The sequence below is a fragment of the Pleurodeles waltl genome, chromosome 8 (assembly GCF_031143425.1).
Source record: "Pleurodeles waltl isolate 20211129_DDA chromosome 8, aPleWal1.hap1.20221129, whole genome shotgun sequence".
In the NCBI taxonomy this organism is placed as follows: Eukaryota; Metazoa; Chordata; class Amphibia; order Caudata; family Salamandridae; genus Pleurodeles; species Pleurodeles waltl.
Window position 1 is genome coordinate 324,288,872 of NC_090447.1, and position 18,209 is coordinate 324,307,080.

Genomic DNA, 18,209 nt, shown 5'->3' on the forward strand with positions numbered 1-18,209 from the left:
TTAAGTCTTCCCACAGACATTTAGAGAGTTTCACAAACCTGTCTGTATGCTGATACCACTCAACCGATTTCTCTCTTACTTTCGGGTAATCATTTGTAAATGACAATATATCACTTCTGCGCCATGGGACATGAACAAACTGCCCTCCTGGAATTTCCCTCATCTGAAGCATCTTTACTGTTTCCCTTTCTCTCTGAACATCTTCAGACCCTTCTTGTGAATCTCGTTTTCGCTTATCCTTCTTCTTTGCCCATCTACCTTCCCACTTCTCCAATGCTCCCCAAATCTGAGCACTCTGCAATATTTCTTTTAGGTGAGCCTTCATTCCTGCTGACCTCATATGCTCAAAATCCTTTGCCTCAAAGTCGAACCTGTAACTTTGTTTCAAGTGTTTTGTTTTCTCAATCTCAACATCAGGTTTTTCTGCCAGCTCTGCCAATTTTTGATGTATCTTTCTCACTTCCCTTATTTTTGGGCACAAGTACCTCAGCTCTTCTTCTGTGTAGGATTCTAACCTGTTTACTCCCATCGTTGCCTCAACTAGCTTGGTTGCTTCTGTAGATAATCTTACACAATTTATCTGCTCCTCACCCTTGGATATATTTGGACGTGTATTTAAACTGCCCAACCATTCACTCAATTGCTGAGCTGTCAATCCCTGTAATGAGATGTTACTTGCATTTGTTACTGGTACCTGCTACATCACTGCACCTGGAGTTTGCGGCGTCAAAGGTTTCGACCATTGACTCACACTCGGGCCATTTACTGTATCTGGGAGCACTGCTGCTCCAGACTAAGATCCATCAATGTTCTAGATCCATTAAAAGTTTGACACACAGATGACACCATTTGTACAAGTTCACTCAGTGCTCTCCTCACGAGACTCTGTAACATTTCATGCTGATCTCCTGCACTTGCTTTCTTTTGTGCAAATAGAGGTACTACCGGACCAACAGTAATTGGTAGTGATATTGCATCTGGGGCTGCTGTGACACTTGCACCTTGTGGGAAAGTTACCCCCACAGCCTGATTCATCACTGGTGTGACATCTGATTGTGTCCCTGTTATTGGCATAAACTTCAGCAGATCCTGTGGTGGCGCCGGAGGCAATAACATTGGAGTCGGCTCAGTCTGAACTAGCATTGGCCTCGGAAGCACATGTTCCGTGGGCACCACTAAGTTCAAAACTGTCTCAAGAGCTGGTACGTCTGGATAAATTCTCTGTATCGATGGTGGATGCATCTATGCATGGACCACAGTAGTAGTCCCTGCATTGGGAGTACTCTGTGCTGCCCCTTGTCCCTGTCCATTATGAGTCTATACTGGCCCCACTATCCCGATGCCTGTGCTGGAACAGTTAGGGCAGAACCAGTACTTGGACCCCCTGGACGGATCACACATGGCGGAGGTCGATCCCTCAGCAACTGTATAATAAGATCCTCAACATCTGAATCATCATAGTCTACATAAGGCTTTTTCTTTTTCCCTTTTTCTGTGTTCTCAACACCCCTAGCAGCATCTTCCTTCTCTGTCTCATCTTCCTGGCAAGAAATAATTTAATTCCCTGTAAAGTCTCTGCTCTCCACCTTTTCTGTTCCCAATCCCATCTAGCTTCTGCTAAAGATTTCTCCACTCTCTTGATTCTCCTCTTGAGTTTCATCCCTTGTTGCTGTCTGGCTACTAGCTCCCAAACTTCTAAAGCCTCAAACTGTGCTGGTCTTGGTAATGGTTTTTTCTCATATAATGCCATTTGCAATTAATCCAAAATTCTCAAATTAAACGTTCCACGCTAAAGCTCCTAACTTCTTTGCCATCTTACACCACTGCTTCAACCAAAGACATGGTGTGACAGCTCTCTCCTCCATCACAATGTATGCCGGAGAATTTTCCAGTGGGGTCAGCTCCCCCACTGATGCCTTAATGTAAGAATCACCTTTCATCACACTTCTAAACGCCTTGAAAAACTTCATTTGTTCTATTGTACTTACTTCGACTCAATAATTAAATGACTTTTACTCCAAAGATTCCTTTCACCCGCTTACTCAACCAATTGCCTCTTACAGATGGCTGCCAATCCGCTCGCAACTCTTCTTACTAAGAACCTATCCCAGCGTGGCACACTCTGACATCACACTCAAACACTGTGGCTGAGAAAGTCTTGCGGCTTGTCCTCCTAAACTTCGACTCACAGAAAACTAATGCAAATATTGCGAGCACTTAAACAAAAAGCAATAACTAAAACAAACCTGCAGGTTTACAACAGGATGGTACACAATCGCTTCAGAGACCTAACAGATTTTCACTAATGGCCCTTTCACTCATATAGCTATTCCTCTTTCTCAGTCTCCCACATTTGCAAGCGAAATTCGACCTGCAAATTTCACTCTTAGCTGATCAATGGATCTGTCCTGGTGCACATAGGACTCGCCAAATCTCAGTTGAAAAATCCTCTTACTCTATTAACTCAAACCTCAAACACCGACTTGTTGACCACACCCGATCAACCTATTAAACAAAACAGATTACAACATATAACCAAGTGTCTCCTACACTTGTCAATATACTCCGGAGTCTTAGACCACGCAGGGTCTGTACATCACCAACAACCACGTGGACAATTTTTATGCACAAAGCGCCACACACATATGAAGTTCGACGACTTCCCTACTCTCATACTGCGGAGTACTCACACTCCTACTAACCTCAACTGGAGTTCGCATTACCTCACATACATCACAATTCACCAGCAATTTGCTTAAGCCTATGCAAGTGCAACCTACCACTTTCATGCTATCACAAGAACACCATGAACATACCCATCTTTACTAGCGGGATCCAGGATCTGGGAAAGTAATTTCTGGGCTTAAGTGGACATCATCTTTGCTACAATTGCCATTTCAGAAAAACTAAATTCAAATCTCATAAAAACATGAACAACTAACCCTTAACTCAAACTGCCACCATAACCCGCATTTACCACATAACTAGTTCTCCAAGGAAACTAACCATCAATCCGCTACTAAAAACTGTTCGCGCGCCTGGTCCTTAGTAAGTAAACTTACAAGGGGACGCGCATAGGTCGATTAACCTTTTGGATCACATGGAGTATCCTAGTCATGCAGTGAATACTGAATCAATAATTAACATCAATAATCCAGAAACATTCTATGGAAAAACAACTCCAGTCCATCTACTCATGAATAACCACAAATCAGAAAAGGAGTTAATCAAGTTTTATTTCCCTCTTGGTTACAATACTTATTCATTTGTTAGCTCAATCTTTATTCAATCATCTACATTTTAAATTTATTAACCAAAACACAATGACATATTAATCAGAAATTGAAGGAAACATATGCTTGAATAAAAGTCAAAAGAGATTCCAGCATCAATAGCAGAGTTCAGCAAATAGCTTGTCAGTCATTTGTCACTGTCAACGTCACCCCTAGGAAGCCTACCTAACCAAGATTAGCATCAGCATGTGGGGCTTCATGCAAAACAATTTAGAGAAAAACATGAATTTGGAAAAAAATCTGTCTAAGTGGAAAGTCTATAAAACAGTGCAGTTGGTACCTAGAAGAAAAGGCACAAGTTAGTCAGTCAAATTTTCATAGCTACCTATCCACAGAATGGATCAGCAACAAAGTCAGTCTTTGTCTTCAGGTCATCAAATTGTTCAGCTACGCATCAGGCTCTCAGAGTTGAGCCTTACGACAGAATCTCGAACAGTGTCTGCTGATGTCATCAACGTCTCACTTCTATTCTCCCACATCTGAAGTTTTAGCCCCTTGTCATGACTCTCTACAGTATAATGGTCTCCCAGTCCTTTCCCCTAATTGCCCATTGCTCAGTCAGTTAGCGGTTATGACTTTAACCTATAGTATTTGTTTACCAAATCTAAAAATTTCAAAATTAGTCTTTTCACAAGATGTGGATTGGTTCGCCATACGATGTCCTCATCATCCAGCTCTTCAGGTATCAAAATTGTTGCATGTTCCTCTTCAGTCAGTGCCTCTATTGTTCAAGTCCTGGGAAAGTACATTAAGCCTACTCCACACATAATTGTATCAAATTGTCTTCATCATCTCCTGTCTGCCTGTACATTGCAGAAAATTCTAGCTAAGCAAGTTTATCATCGGTGGATCAAGGACAGGTTACGCATCCAGTTTCTTGCAAGGCATTCAGTGAGTCAGCTCTTCGTATACGAGACCTAGGAAGTCTAGGCCTTTATTTCAGCTAAGTTAGCACTGTGAGTTAATGTAAAACATAGGTTATACATCCCATTATGACATATTACTACATTATTCTTATTTATTTTTTGTTATTTTACAGAGTTTCAGTTCTTTTAGTACTACATCGTATAAATGGCTACCATGCCCCGAGGGCACATTTTCAAACGTACAAATTATTTTCTGTATGATTAATTTCTCTACGACTTTTCATTAATTAAAACACATAAACATCATTAATAATTTTCTTAATTAGCATATCTGCTTCAACAGGTCCTTCTTTTCTTCAAACATTCAATTCCTTACAACGCTTAATTGAAAATGACTATAGCGTATGTTTCACAACTTTTCACTAAGGCAGCTACCACAAATTCATAGAGCTAGTTTTGTGTTCCTTATCATAAAATGTAATATGTTCACTAAAAAAACAAGAAACATTGTTTTCAATTTGATTGAAATCGTGTTGTCCATATTCCTATGAATGACTTGGTATTAGTTTAATCAATGGCCGAGTCATAATAATAGGTAATTTTATTACTGCACCTTTAATAAACCTGTTTCATCGTTTACATATGTTGAAACAGATCATTGTAATTAAGAAAACAACATTTAAGGACATTACGTGATTTTTTTTACCTTCAGGACAAGGCCACAAATGGGTGCCCTGTTGCAAATTTCATCAAAAGCAAGACAAAAATAATCAGCACAAACGTCTTCTTCATGTTGTATCTTTGGCAGCAAACCTGCCACAAATCATATCTTCATTCTCTGCAGAGTCCTTGATCACAGCTGACTGACCAGTAGCTCATCTGTGTAATTGGCGGTCCACCCAGAAAATTCCCATTCCCCTCTTTAATGAAGGTTCTAGCTGCACATGAAAACTATTCTTGGAGGATGCAAAAGCAGCCTGTAGAAAATTAAATTTAATTAGATATGGTGCTTGGACATTTGGGGGAAGCTTTCAAGACACAGAAATGTTTGATTTAGTTGATACAGCCAATAAGAAGAAGCAGTCTGCTTCCTCACTCTTTCTACTGGTTCTGTTCATCTTTCCCATTTGTTCAGTATTTCTAGACAAAACTACAACTGGTGAAAAACCTGCAGGAAAAATCAGTGGCTGTTCTCATATGTGGGATTGTGCGGTTGGGTAAAACATGAGTTGACCACCACCTTCTGCCTAGTAATGATGGCAGTAGTGCCGTCCTTCACTTGAAATTATTCCAGCACCTTTCTCTCCTATGTCACTGCCACTGCAAGTTTGCCTGGGTTTTCAAACGAGGGGGCAGACAACTGATACCCATCACAGTGGTGGCTGTTACAGGGAGAACCTTTGATGAACTAGGAGAGATATCTACTTGTGGAAAAAACAATCAATCTGAGACCCTTTTGATAGGGAAGTCCTACCAGGGCAAGTTGGGTTTTCTTTAGGGGCTGTGAGAAGGTTGGATTTGAAGCCTCTTTTTTTACCAACAGCTTTGAATGAAGTGTTGATCACTGTGAGCACAGGCCTCCAGAAATGCCCACGTCCTATAATAACTTTGACACAGGCCTCTGCTTGACTTCCGCTCTAGAAGTTAACACATGGTGCACTAAAAGACAGGAGGAAGGTGCTTATGATAACCCTTAAACAATTATTAATCTATTGCCATACGTACATGAAAATCAAACCTCCAAAATTGTTATACATTGCGATAATAATGTATATTTCTCTTTGACGTTTTAGCAATGATATTGCATCTACCTATTTATTCATGGGATTCATTCAATTTTCATTTTCCTCTAGCTGTAGTTACTTTAGTGTTCTTCTTCTAACCACAAGGTTATATTTGATTGTACACTCATTGAATACTTTACATCAAATGTTAATAAACTTTATCGTTCAAACTTTAAAAAATGATGATTTAGAGCATACAAGATACCAATACTAATATAAATTCAGACAATAATGCTGTGCCAAATGAGAGTAGGCTCATAGCACCCCATTGCCCCCACCAGTGTTGACTTGCAGATAAATGTACACCATTATACTGGGGCAGAACCTATTTAAGAGCCCTCTATTAAACTCAATCTGGTCATTTCAAATGCATGTGTGTCCTGTGCACGACTGGTAGCAAAAACAAGTAACCTGCTCATGCAAAATAAGAAATAACAGCATTCAAAGGGCTTTTTCACGGTGGTCCTGAGTGACTTACGGTTTATTTTGTATTTGGAGTTATTCTTCAGTTATTCATTGTGTCCAAGCCCTACCTTTTCCTCTCTGACACCAACAAGTTTACAGATGTCTCTACAGTCTTTTAGGTTTCTCATACAGACAGTGTTAGCTGTTTATGGGGATATTCTTAGAAACAATTATTGGCAAAGCCCGTAGTCAGGTGTCACCTATTGGTTTAGCCAATGCTTGTTGGATAAAACAGCTGACAGTTGAGTTCCCCTGGCATTGTAACTAGCACCTGCACCCGTTCTAACAATTACACACATTCACAGATCTACACCTGATCTTCACACTCTCACTCACTCACTCACTGTATCCTGCATGTATTCTATTTGTTTCTCACTGCCATGTGTCAGAAGACTCTTTGGGGGAACATGATTGGGTATGTGGTGGTTCTGAAAAGCAACATATGGAAATCATTTGCTGGCTGAACTATGTTGTCCCAGACACAGTTGCGTTTTTCAGATTGTGTTTGTGGTGGCATGCAACTCTTCAAAAGGGAGCCAGTCAAGCACCTCAAGGGTGCATTGAGCCTTACTATATCTGGCAGGTGGTTCCTTCTTATGTCCTTATAATAGGCCTTGGAGTTATAGATCACTGCATTGCATTTATTCAATTTTGCTACTCTGAACAGTTGGGTTCTTCAGTCTTTTTGCACTAGGCGTATGTACGCTGTGAGTGAGAACAGACTATAGGAGACGTCTCTTCTGATCCGGGTGTTTTTCTTGAGCCGTCTTCAGCAAGGCATGTGTCCATGTGAGGGATCTTCGCCTGCCTCCTCTTCATCTCCCTTTTGCTCCTGCCTGTTGTTTCTCAGTGGTTGACCTCGAAAGCGCTAGCTGCAGATGTGCGAGAAACAACAGGCAGGTTGGCCCGGCTGAGCTCTGCGCCACAGCCGCTTCCTTTCATCCCAGCAAGGCCTTAAGAGAATGTGTATTTTTTCTTGAAATCAAGCAAAGTCCTGAACAATTACAATGACAACTTGGTTCCTCTGAATAAACAGCTTTTCTGAATTGCAGCAGCATCTGACCCGCTGCTTTCAATGTAATGTAGTCTGCTGTCCTTCGTGGAGCAAGCCTTTTACAAAATATACATATTTGGGTGCCAACATTTGTTCAAGAGAATTTGTGGCGGGGCTTTACACTTCCACATGTGCAAATATCAGATGCATCACAAAAGAAGCAAGTGCAGGCTCAGTCAGTGCTTCATTTCTAAACCGTAAGTGCCAGCGCCCAACGTTTTGCTCAGGTGCTATAGAATGCCGGGTGCGGACTATCAAGGTGGCAAAGTTTCAATTCAACCTGATGCCTCATTAATCTATCACCTGATGCTACCTACCTCTTCATCTCATTCTTTCATGTCATTTTTAGGGACAAGCACAAACCGCTCCGTCCCCTGATGTAATCTCTCTTTGGGCGTCTAACCACACCCATGTAACGTCACTCCCTTACATTGGTTTGTGGGCTTACCTTTTAAAATCCACATGCTTTCGTTAGTGTAAGGCATGCATACGTCATGCTTTTTCCGGTATTTAGCCCTTCTCGAGCGCACCGACCAACTACTGGAAACATACGAGGCTCCATTCTTTCCATATGGTTTCTGGACTACTTTTTCACCTTATTTCGCAGGGCGAGCGCCCTCGTTTTTTTTCCATTTAATGTGGGAAGAAAAGTCTGATTAGGAGTTTACAACGCTGATAGCTCTAACTCGATGAAATGCGAGACCTGTTGCATTGTAAATGCTTGTTTTTAATGCTATTGTAGTACATTGCAGGATTAGCTCCAAAAATGTTGCCACTAATCCTGCAAGCTACATAGGATCCCATTAGGAATATTGGTTTGCCCCTTTTAAACGCCTGCTCATAGATTCCGCTGCGCCATTTTTGCAGCCCCCCTATCGGGGGAACACCCTCTTGCATACATTATGCCTGGCGCAGGCATAATGTGGCTCAAGGTGTTACAAAGTGGTGCAATGCATGCATTGAACCACTTTGTAAATCTGGCAGGACAAATTTGGCCTTGTTGAGCCACATGAGCGCCATAAAATTGATGCTAATGTGGCGCAAGGAGACGCTAGGTTCTCTTAAATGTGGGCCTTAGTCTAGTCTGGACAACATGCACATGGTTTATGCCTTTGTGGATTTTGTCACAAGGTTCGTGTTGGCAATATTTTCAGGCAGCATCTGTAACCAGGATTTCATTTGGGATGGATAGTATTGTTTCTTGAGGGGAATGCCCGTAAGTCAATTAAATTAAAGGTAGGCCCCATTTCAAGTCCTGACCAGAGGCTGAACCTAACATCAAACATGGCAAAAGGCAACAGTTGTTTCTTCACAATCTGGCAAGAGTACAGCCGAGCTTACTGTGTAAACGTTAGAGGGTAGACCACGTCAATAAAGCAACAAGCGAACAAAAACCAGAAGAACTAAAACTGCATTTTACAGATAACTTGGTGCACTTCCGATGTCAGAGCACCATAGTTATGTCTATTGTTACCTCAGTGAAAAAATACATTTGTTAGAGACATGCCCCTAAGAAGAAAGAAGAAACTGAATATACTCTGGAAAGCACAGATATGGCACAGAGGGGAAAATATACACATGATCGGTGTCCAGAATCAACTAACATAGATGTAGATAATCATTCGTTGTTTTATTCATTTGATTTTTGGTAGAGTGCATTCTTGTCTCCATTCAGAACTCAAATGGCTGTAGAACGGTATTCACTGTGAAACCCACAAGAAGCCTCCCATCATGTAATATGGCAGGTGTAGAGCATTAATTGAAGAGAGTCTTGGATCAAATTTGAATTGATGAATTAAACCATGTCCTAACTGCAGTTGTTAATTCACGGTCCATTTCTTGAGGGATGGGGAGTATGTTCTCTGCTGCCCTTCATGCTGAAAAAAAGGAAAAAAACAAGGCCCAGATTTACAAAGATTTTGCGTCAGGTTTGTGTAAATATTTTGATGCATATTGGACACAAAGTCCTATTTGATATTTGAAAAGCAGGACAAATGTTGATTTGCGTTGCTTTGTAAAAAAGAAAGTAATGTGATACAGCAAATTGCACTGCCTTGCATTACTTTGCATCAGAGAGGCATTCCAGGAGTGATGCATGGGCATTCAAGTGAATCCATCATATTTGCTCATGTGAAAACTGAATTCACACAAGAGTTTGCTAGGAGCACTTCTGATGACAAATTTAAACTCCTGAAAGTCTTTAATCGACACCCATTCAAGGTTGGAGGCATTTGGGTGAAGAGTTATGACCTTTTTTGTGGCACAGGATCCAGAATATGTGCACATGCAGTCAAAGTGATCTCATTCAGCACAATTTAGAGACACTTCTAACGCAATGTGATTTTAAATCCCAAAAATGACGTATCCTATTTTTAAATGCTGTTTCAGGTGTCTGCCTCTCATATCTGGTGGATCTCATGACCCCTAAAGCAGCAGCATCACTAGGATTGAGACTAGAAAGTGCCAAAAAGAGAATACAAAATATCAAGTCTTCTCATGCTTTGTACCAATAGTCTGGAACTCCATACCAGGTTCTATGCTGAGTTTCTCCAATCTTACACCTCCAAATCAAGTATCTCTTTAATCTCTTTAAACAACATCGGCACCTGTGTTACCGCTGATGAGTGTCCTCATCTCAGCTATAGTCTCTTCTTTTGATACCATGCTACTACCCAGTTCTACTGTAAACTCGTCCATATTTTCATCTACTCCCCACATCTGCTCTACTTATCACTCCACCTTTTGTGCACTGTCTATTATAAACTTTGCTTAATGTACAGCACTTTATTGCTGTGTAGCTAGACTCACACTAAAAACATCCATACACACTTGCCCCAGGATACGAGATCACACTCCTCCATTGTGGCCCAGCCCCCTTTCTCCCTAGTTAATACAAATTAGAATACTGGACATTTGAAGGGAAATGCTATTGTATGACATAAATGTGCATGCCAGAGGATAGCAGAAAAATCAGAAACCCAGAGCAGGAAAGCTAAAACACCAGAGCACCTCTCTGCATATACTCAAACATGACTTTAAGGTGTCAGGGGGGCTGAACACAACAAGATGGCATAACTCAATGAATTGCAAGGTGCCACTGGGAAAAAACTAACTTAAAATGGAAGCAGAGACAGAATAAAAAAAGCTACCTGTAATTATCTAGATGGAAAGCGGCACCATAGCAGAGACTAATGCAGATCACTGAAACATGGGTTATAGAGTCGGGCCTTGAGTTCAATAAAGGAATTTAAAGAAAGGAATCAGAGGCCTGGACACATGAACCCAAGGAAACATTGTTGAATAGGAAAGTGGGGAACCTGGCCCAACTAGGAACAAATAATAGGTAGCAGGAAGTATTACCAACCACGCAGTAGATATCAGTTAAAACACTGAAAGAGAATGGGCAATAGTAGCCTATCTATGCCCTCAGCACAGTTATCATTTTGTAAGGAACATGGCAAGTGCAAACATGAGAGTCAGGAGCACTCCTGTTTTCATCAGTGAAGGCGAGTCAAAGGTTGCAAGATCTCAGGATATAACCAGATCGACGTAAGGAATTCTAGACCAGGGACACGCAAATCAACAGTCTCAAGTACCAAGGAGTCACAAAATGCAAATTATCTGGTGTTCTTCAGCAAGATGCCAGTTTCCTACAAATTTTCAATGGCAGAATTGTGCGAGTAACATAGTATCTATGGCCTTGGGGGGTGGGCTTAGCTGTGCCGAAACTTGGCATGGGACAAGTTTTCTGAGAACATGAAGTAAAAATACATGAATAATGACATGGATATTGACCATCATGCATGTTATGTTTATGATATGAGTGATTTCAGGATCTTCTATCATATCACATCGGATGATTAACCCCTTTGCTGCTAGGCCTTCCCACCCATGCTCAGCCTTGTTTGGCGATTTGGGCTAGTTCATGCATAGGCCTCCATAACGTTTTTTCCACATAAGGTATGCATGCCAAATTTGCAGCATTTTTTCCAATATCTTGGGGATTCTAAAGGTATCTTGGGCTTGTGGATTCCCATAGAGGGGACCAAGAAATTAGCCAAAATACAGCTAAATTTTGTTTTCTTTTGCGAAAAATGGGAAACAAGTGCTGCAGAAGAAAGCATCTGTTTTTTCCCTGCAAATTGCATCAATGAAAGGTTTACAGTGCTAATACCACCATGTTCCCAGCTTTCAGGACAAGGCAGACTTGAGTCATAAAACCAAATTATTCTACATAGTTATGACATTTTACTGGGAAATATCCCATTTTTCCTATTTTTGTGATTTCAACCTTGTTCCAGTTAGTGGCAGAAATGGGTGTAAAACCAATGGTGAATCCCGGAAATCTCTATATTTCTGAAAAGTAGACATAATTAGGAATTTATCAAGGGATCAATTTTGTAGATCCTTCAAGGTTTTTTTTTAATAGAAAGTACCAGTTGAAATGAAAAAATGTTGAAATTGAGTTGAAAAAAGCAGCCATTTGTGTCTATGTTTTCATCTGCAACTTCTAACTATGGCAGATTTTCAAAAGCAATATACCGTTACATCTGCTAGACCCTTATGGTTGCAGGGATATATAGCACTTGTAGGTTCTCCAAGAACCAAAGCTACCCTGAGTCAATAAGTGAGCTGCACCTTGCAATGGGTTTTCATTGTGTACCAAGTATACAGCAATTCATTTGGTAAGATATAAAGAGTGAACAATATGTATCAAGGAAACCTATATATTTCTGAAATGGGCAGAAGATATGACGTTTACAAGCAGTAGTTATTTGCATATCTCTGAAATTGTGGGCATTTCATGTGAATTAGAGGGCATTTCTCAAAACGACTTCTTTCTTACACACTTTCTTTAAATTGTAAAGCACAAATGCAGAGAAAAACAATTGTTATTAACAGTTGTTCTACTATTCTTTATTCCCCCAGGTCTCCCAATAAAAATGGACCTCACTTGTGTGGGTAGGCCTAGTGCCCATGACACAAAATGGGCCAAAATACGAGGTGGACACATCACTTTTTTCCACTGAAAATTGACAGTTGTTTTGCAAAGTGCCTAGCTGTGGCTTTTGGGGTGACTTGTGGGGCTCTCATCAGGTTCTGTCACTGAGAATCCTTTGCAAACCACAAACTTCTCTCCACCCAGCATTCCCTCAAACATCTCAATAAAATTGGTACCTCACTTGTGTGGGTAGGACCGGTGCCTGCAGCTGGAAGCGGCCCAAAATGTAACCAGGACACATCACATTTTTCCACTGAAAATGACTTGGTTATTGCAAAGTGCCTAGCTGCAGATTTTGGGCTCTAGCTCTGCCGGCACCTAGGGAAACCTAGCAAGCCTGTACATTTTTTAAAACTGCAATCAAGAAGGAAAGGGGAACCCTGACATAATAAGGAGAGAACCCAGGGAACAGAGCTCTAAACCAAGAAAAGTACTTATATCCCTCCTATTCAATTAGTTATATAAATCATTGGTCATTGCTATATAAGTTGATCGGCGGGAAGAAGATGTTATAGTTTGCGGCTTGGAACACTGCGCATATCACCCTATACTATGGTCAACAGTAGTGGAAGGATCCACCATATTCTATCGTTCGATTGCAAACAGTGTATGAATGGGGTCCTTTTTGGAGAGCCAATGAGGATTGAGTACCCATTCTGATATTCTGCCCTGATAAAGGTAAAACAAGGAATCAAGGTGGTATTCTAATGTTGCAGGTCCACTGATATGCACGTTGGCAAGAATTCCAGTGGGCAAAAACAAGAGCTAAGATAAGGCACTAGTTCTGGATGGTAAAAGTGATGGCTAAGGCAACTGCCTAGCTCAAACACAAACATACGGGGTGGATTTATCCTAAATTTTGAAACTCTTGGACCATTATCAAGTGGTTCACGGAATAATTTCCAGCGCTTATAATGGACATTTACTTTGGACGTTCATTGATCTGTATCCTTCAGTAATTCCATGAATCCTTAGATTGTAAGGTTAACAATCGGTATACGTAATGTATACCTATGACTATGTGTGATTCTATATGAGTAAATATTTGTGAGAATTTGTGATATTTTATGAGTTATGTTAGTATGTATGTTTGGAACATGTGTTTCTGTGATATCTGTTTGTGCATGATCTTGTGGTCTATTTTATTTCGTTTTCGTTTTGGTATGTGAGCTAAGTGGTTGCCTATTGTGTTGCGTGATCACATTTTGGTAAATGTTGTATATATTGTGTTTGGTGACATTATTACATAGGGAATTGATGGTGTGATTTTTTTATATTTAGAAATTGTATAATCAAAGATATTGTTGTTGGGATTAAAACAATGATTATTTGATTCAACATATGTAGCAGTGACCAATGATTTATATTGATAATTGAATAGGAGAGATATAAGTACTTCTCTTCATTTTTGAAAACTAGACACTTCAGAGACTCTAGGATGTGGTGACTTGTGGGGCTCTAATCAGGGTTTGTTACCCAGAATCCTTTGCAAACCTCAAAGTTTGTTTAAAAAACACATTTACATCCCATTTCTGTGATGCAAAGCTCTGAGATCTGAGGGGAGCCACAAACATCCTTCCACCCAGCATTTCCCCAGGTCTCCTGATGAAAATGGTACCTCAGTTATGTGGGAAGGCCTAGTGCCTGCGACAGGAAATGGCCCCAAATGCAACATGGACACATCACATTTGTCCACTGAAAACGACTAGTTTATTGCAAAACTTTCAGCTGTGGATTTTGGGCTGTAGCTCAGCCTGCACCTAAGGAAACCTAGTAAACATGGACATGTATGAAAACTATACACCTAGGAGACTCCAGGATGGGGTGACTTGTGGGGCTCTAATCAGGTTATATTACCCATAATCCTTTGCCAACCTCAACATTTGTCTAAAAAAACACATTTACCTCACATTTCTGTGATGCAAAGCTCTGAAATCTGAGGGGAGCCACAAACGTCCTTCCAACCAGCATTTCCCCAGGTCTCCTGATAAAAATGGTACCTCAGTTATGTGGGAAGGCCTAGTGCCCGTGACAAGAAATGGCCCCAAATGCAATATGGACTCATCAGGTTTTTCCACTGAAAATTACTAGTTTATTGCAAAAGTTTTAGCTGTGGATTTTGGGCTCTAGCTCAGCCAGCACTTAGGAAAACTTAGTAAACCTGTACATTTTTTAAAACTAGACAACTATAAGACTCCAGGATGGGGTGACTTGTGGGGCTCTAATCAGGTGCTGTTACCCAGAATCCTCTGCAAACCTAAAAGTATGTTTAAAAAAACACATTTACCTCACATTTCTGTGATGCAAAGTTCGGAAATCTGTGGGGAGCTACAAACGTCCTTCCATCCAGCATTACCCCAGGTCTCCTGATAGAATGATGCCTCACATGTGGGTAGGCCTAGTGCCCGCGCAGGAAATGGCCCAAAACACAACTTGGACACATCAAATTTTTCCACTGAGAACTGTCTCATTTTTTGCAAAGTGCCTAGCTGTGGATTTTGGGATGTAACTCAACCACCACCTAAGGAAATCTAGCAAACCTGTACATGTTTTAAAACTAGATACCTAGGGGAATCCAGGATGGGGTAACTTGTGGAGCTCTCACCACTCACAACCTACTCGCAGTCTGTGTCTGTGACCCACTGGAAGTGTGGCGAGACTTTTGCTCTCTTAAGTTCTGCCTTGGCCCAAGTAGGGGCGACCCTTTCTGGTAGCCACTGTGCTGCTGATGGAGAGAACACCAAAGGCAGTCAGTGCCCTCCAGAAGGAGTCCCCGAGGGAAAAAAAACCAAATGGGGAAAAAAGCTCAACAAAAGGGACTCCTGAAACAAAAACAAAGTAAAAGAAAATCAAAACAAAAAAGAAAAAATGACCAGGAAAAAGCTGGATCAAAATCAGAGTGTCAATATCTGACGCAGAGGAACCGGAGCGAAGACCACCACCAAACAGGAAGTGTTGCAGTGCAAGTAGAAAAAGAAACACACACCTTATATACCCCAGGAAGAGGAAGTGACCGACAGGAAGTAAACGGTGCCATCTTGAATTGGGATCAAGTCTTAGAATGCTATAGAAAAAACACCATAGTGAATAGGGAACCAGTGCATGCAGGGAAAAAAGGAAAGCATGCTGGGAAAAGAGAAAGAAACATGGGTAAAAAAGTAAGTATAAAAGTAGAAGAAACAAGAATGACAGAAAAGAAGAAAAGAATAAGAGAGGTGAGTGGGAGTAGCAGGATCTAATGGGGGAGTGCCACACCAAAGGAAAAACGAGGCCCCATGCCCAATTTGGGGCCTCGACAAACATATGAAAGGCTCGGGCGTGGCACGTCCTGCTGCCACGCACCGCATCCCGAGCCGAACAGTCTGCTCGCAGAGCAGGTCCCCCCCCGGAGCCCCTGGTTTGTGCGGAAACAACTGGAAAACATGACGAATCAGAAGAGGGGCGTGAACAGAAGAGGCATCTTCCCAAGAACATTCACTAAGAGGATAGCCCTTCCAATGTATCAGATACTGAAGACGGTTCCGTGACATACGAGTGTCACATATGTCCTGTACTTCATATTCAGGTTCACCATCCACCAACAAAGGGGGGGACAAGTATAATGTTGAGAAAAAGGATCAGATACGTATGGTTTCAACTGGGAGACGTGAAAGACTGGATGGATTTTCCAAGTTCGAAGTAAACGGAGACGGAAAGTGACAGGATTGATCTTCTGTAGAATACAAAAGGGTCCATAGTACCGAGGTTTGAACTTATTTTGGGAGAGATGTAGGGGCAGAAATGTTGAAGATAACCAGACTTTATCTTGGATGTGATACGCTCGAGCCTCACTACGTTTCTTATCAGACAGTCTTTTCATATATCTTTTAGTGCCTAATAAATTAGACCGAATCAGTCTTTGAATCCCTTGTAGTCGTTTGGAAAGAGAGGTAATAGCGGGAAGAGTAGAGGAAGTCTTAGGAGTAGTAGGAAAAGAGGTAGGATGGAATCCGTATGAACAGAAAAAAGGAGTGACCTTGGAGGCACTATGGACGGTATTATTGTATGAAAATTCTGCAAGTGGAAGATAAGTGCTCCAGTTACTCTGAGTGGAGTTACAGAAACAACGCAGATATTGCTCAAGTCCCTGGTTGAGACGTTCGGTTTGCCCATTGGTTTGAGGATGAAATCCCGATGATAACGCTACATTGATATTCAAGATCTTACAGAAATGTCTCCAGAACTGTGAAATGTATTGAGGTCCCCTGTCTGACACAATACTTTGGGGAAGACAATGGAGGCGAAAAATGTGTTGAATAAATATCTGACTTAATTCTTGTGAGGTGGGTAATTTCTTTAAGGCAGTAAAATGGGCCATCTTAGTAAAGGAATCTACCGTCACCATTATAACATGGTTTCCAACTGATGGTGGTAATGAACACATAAAGTCAGTGGATATTGTGCGCCAAGGAGTTGGTGGAACTGGTAATGGTTGAAGTAGTCCTGCCGGCCTTGTATGGGGTACCTTACCTTGAGCACAAATAGGGCAAGATTTCACATATCCTTTGGAGTCTTGTTTCAATGTATGCCACCAGAAGGATTGAAGAAGTAATTCTTGCATGGCTTTAATACCTCGATGGCCAGCTACTGGGGAATCATGGCACATCTGAAGTGCCTTTTCTTGCACTTTCTTAGAAGGGAGAAATAAGGTGTCATTGTGTTAGTAGTATCCTCTATGTTTGCGTATCTTGGAACGCAGATCCTTCAGCTCTTGCTCTGGAAGGGTTGAATATTCAGATTGTACTTCCTCTAGGAATGACTGAACTGCACCTATGATCTTGTCTGGTTCAAGTAGACATGGTGACTGGGTATGAACACTATCTAGATAACGGCGAGATAGGGCATCGGCCAGAATGTTTTGAGATCCTGGAATATAGGTAACATAAAAATCGTACTGACTAAAGAAAAAGGCCCAACAAGCCTGACAACTGTTTTGGCACTGAACATTGCGTAGGCATTGCAGATTTCGATGATCCGTTCTTACTTCAAAAGGTTCCTTAGAACACATGAGAAATGGTCTCCACTTTTGGCATGCAGTTTTTAGAGCCAATAGTTCCCTTTCCAGTACTGAATAATGTTGTTCAGAATCAGAGAGAACATGGGATAGGTAAAAGATGTGATGTTCTAAACCATCATCGTCTTGTTGTTGTAATAACACTGCCCCAATGGCTCTTTCAGAAGCGTCCGTTACAACAATAAATTGTTTATTGGTGTCTGGATGTCTCAGTATGGGTGCTTGGGTGAAGGCCAGTTTTAGGTTTTGAAAAGCCGCCTCTGCCGTGTCTGTCCAGATGAACCCATTTAGCAGATTCTCTTTTTTAAGAGTTTGTGAAATTTGGCTGGTTTGTTTTGCAAAGTCCAGGATAAACTGACGGTAGAAATTGGCCAGCCCTAAGAAACATTGAGTTTCCTTGATTGATGAAGGGGATGGCCAATCTAGAATGGTTTGCACCTTTTCCGGATCCATAGAGATACCTACTGGACTGATATGGTAACCCAAATACTTTAATTCAGTTTTATCAAATTCACACTTCTCCGGTTTACAGTAAAGTTGATGTTGCCTGAGTCTTTTTAAGACTTGCTTGACGTGTGTAGAATGAAGTTCAGGGCGTATGGAATATATGAGAATATCATCCAAATAGATCACTACCATGTGGTTCAACAAATAGGAGAAGATGAAATCCGTGAATCTTGGAAACACTGAGG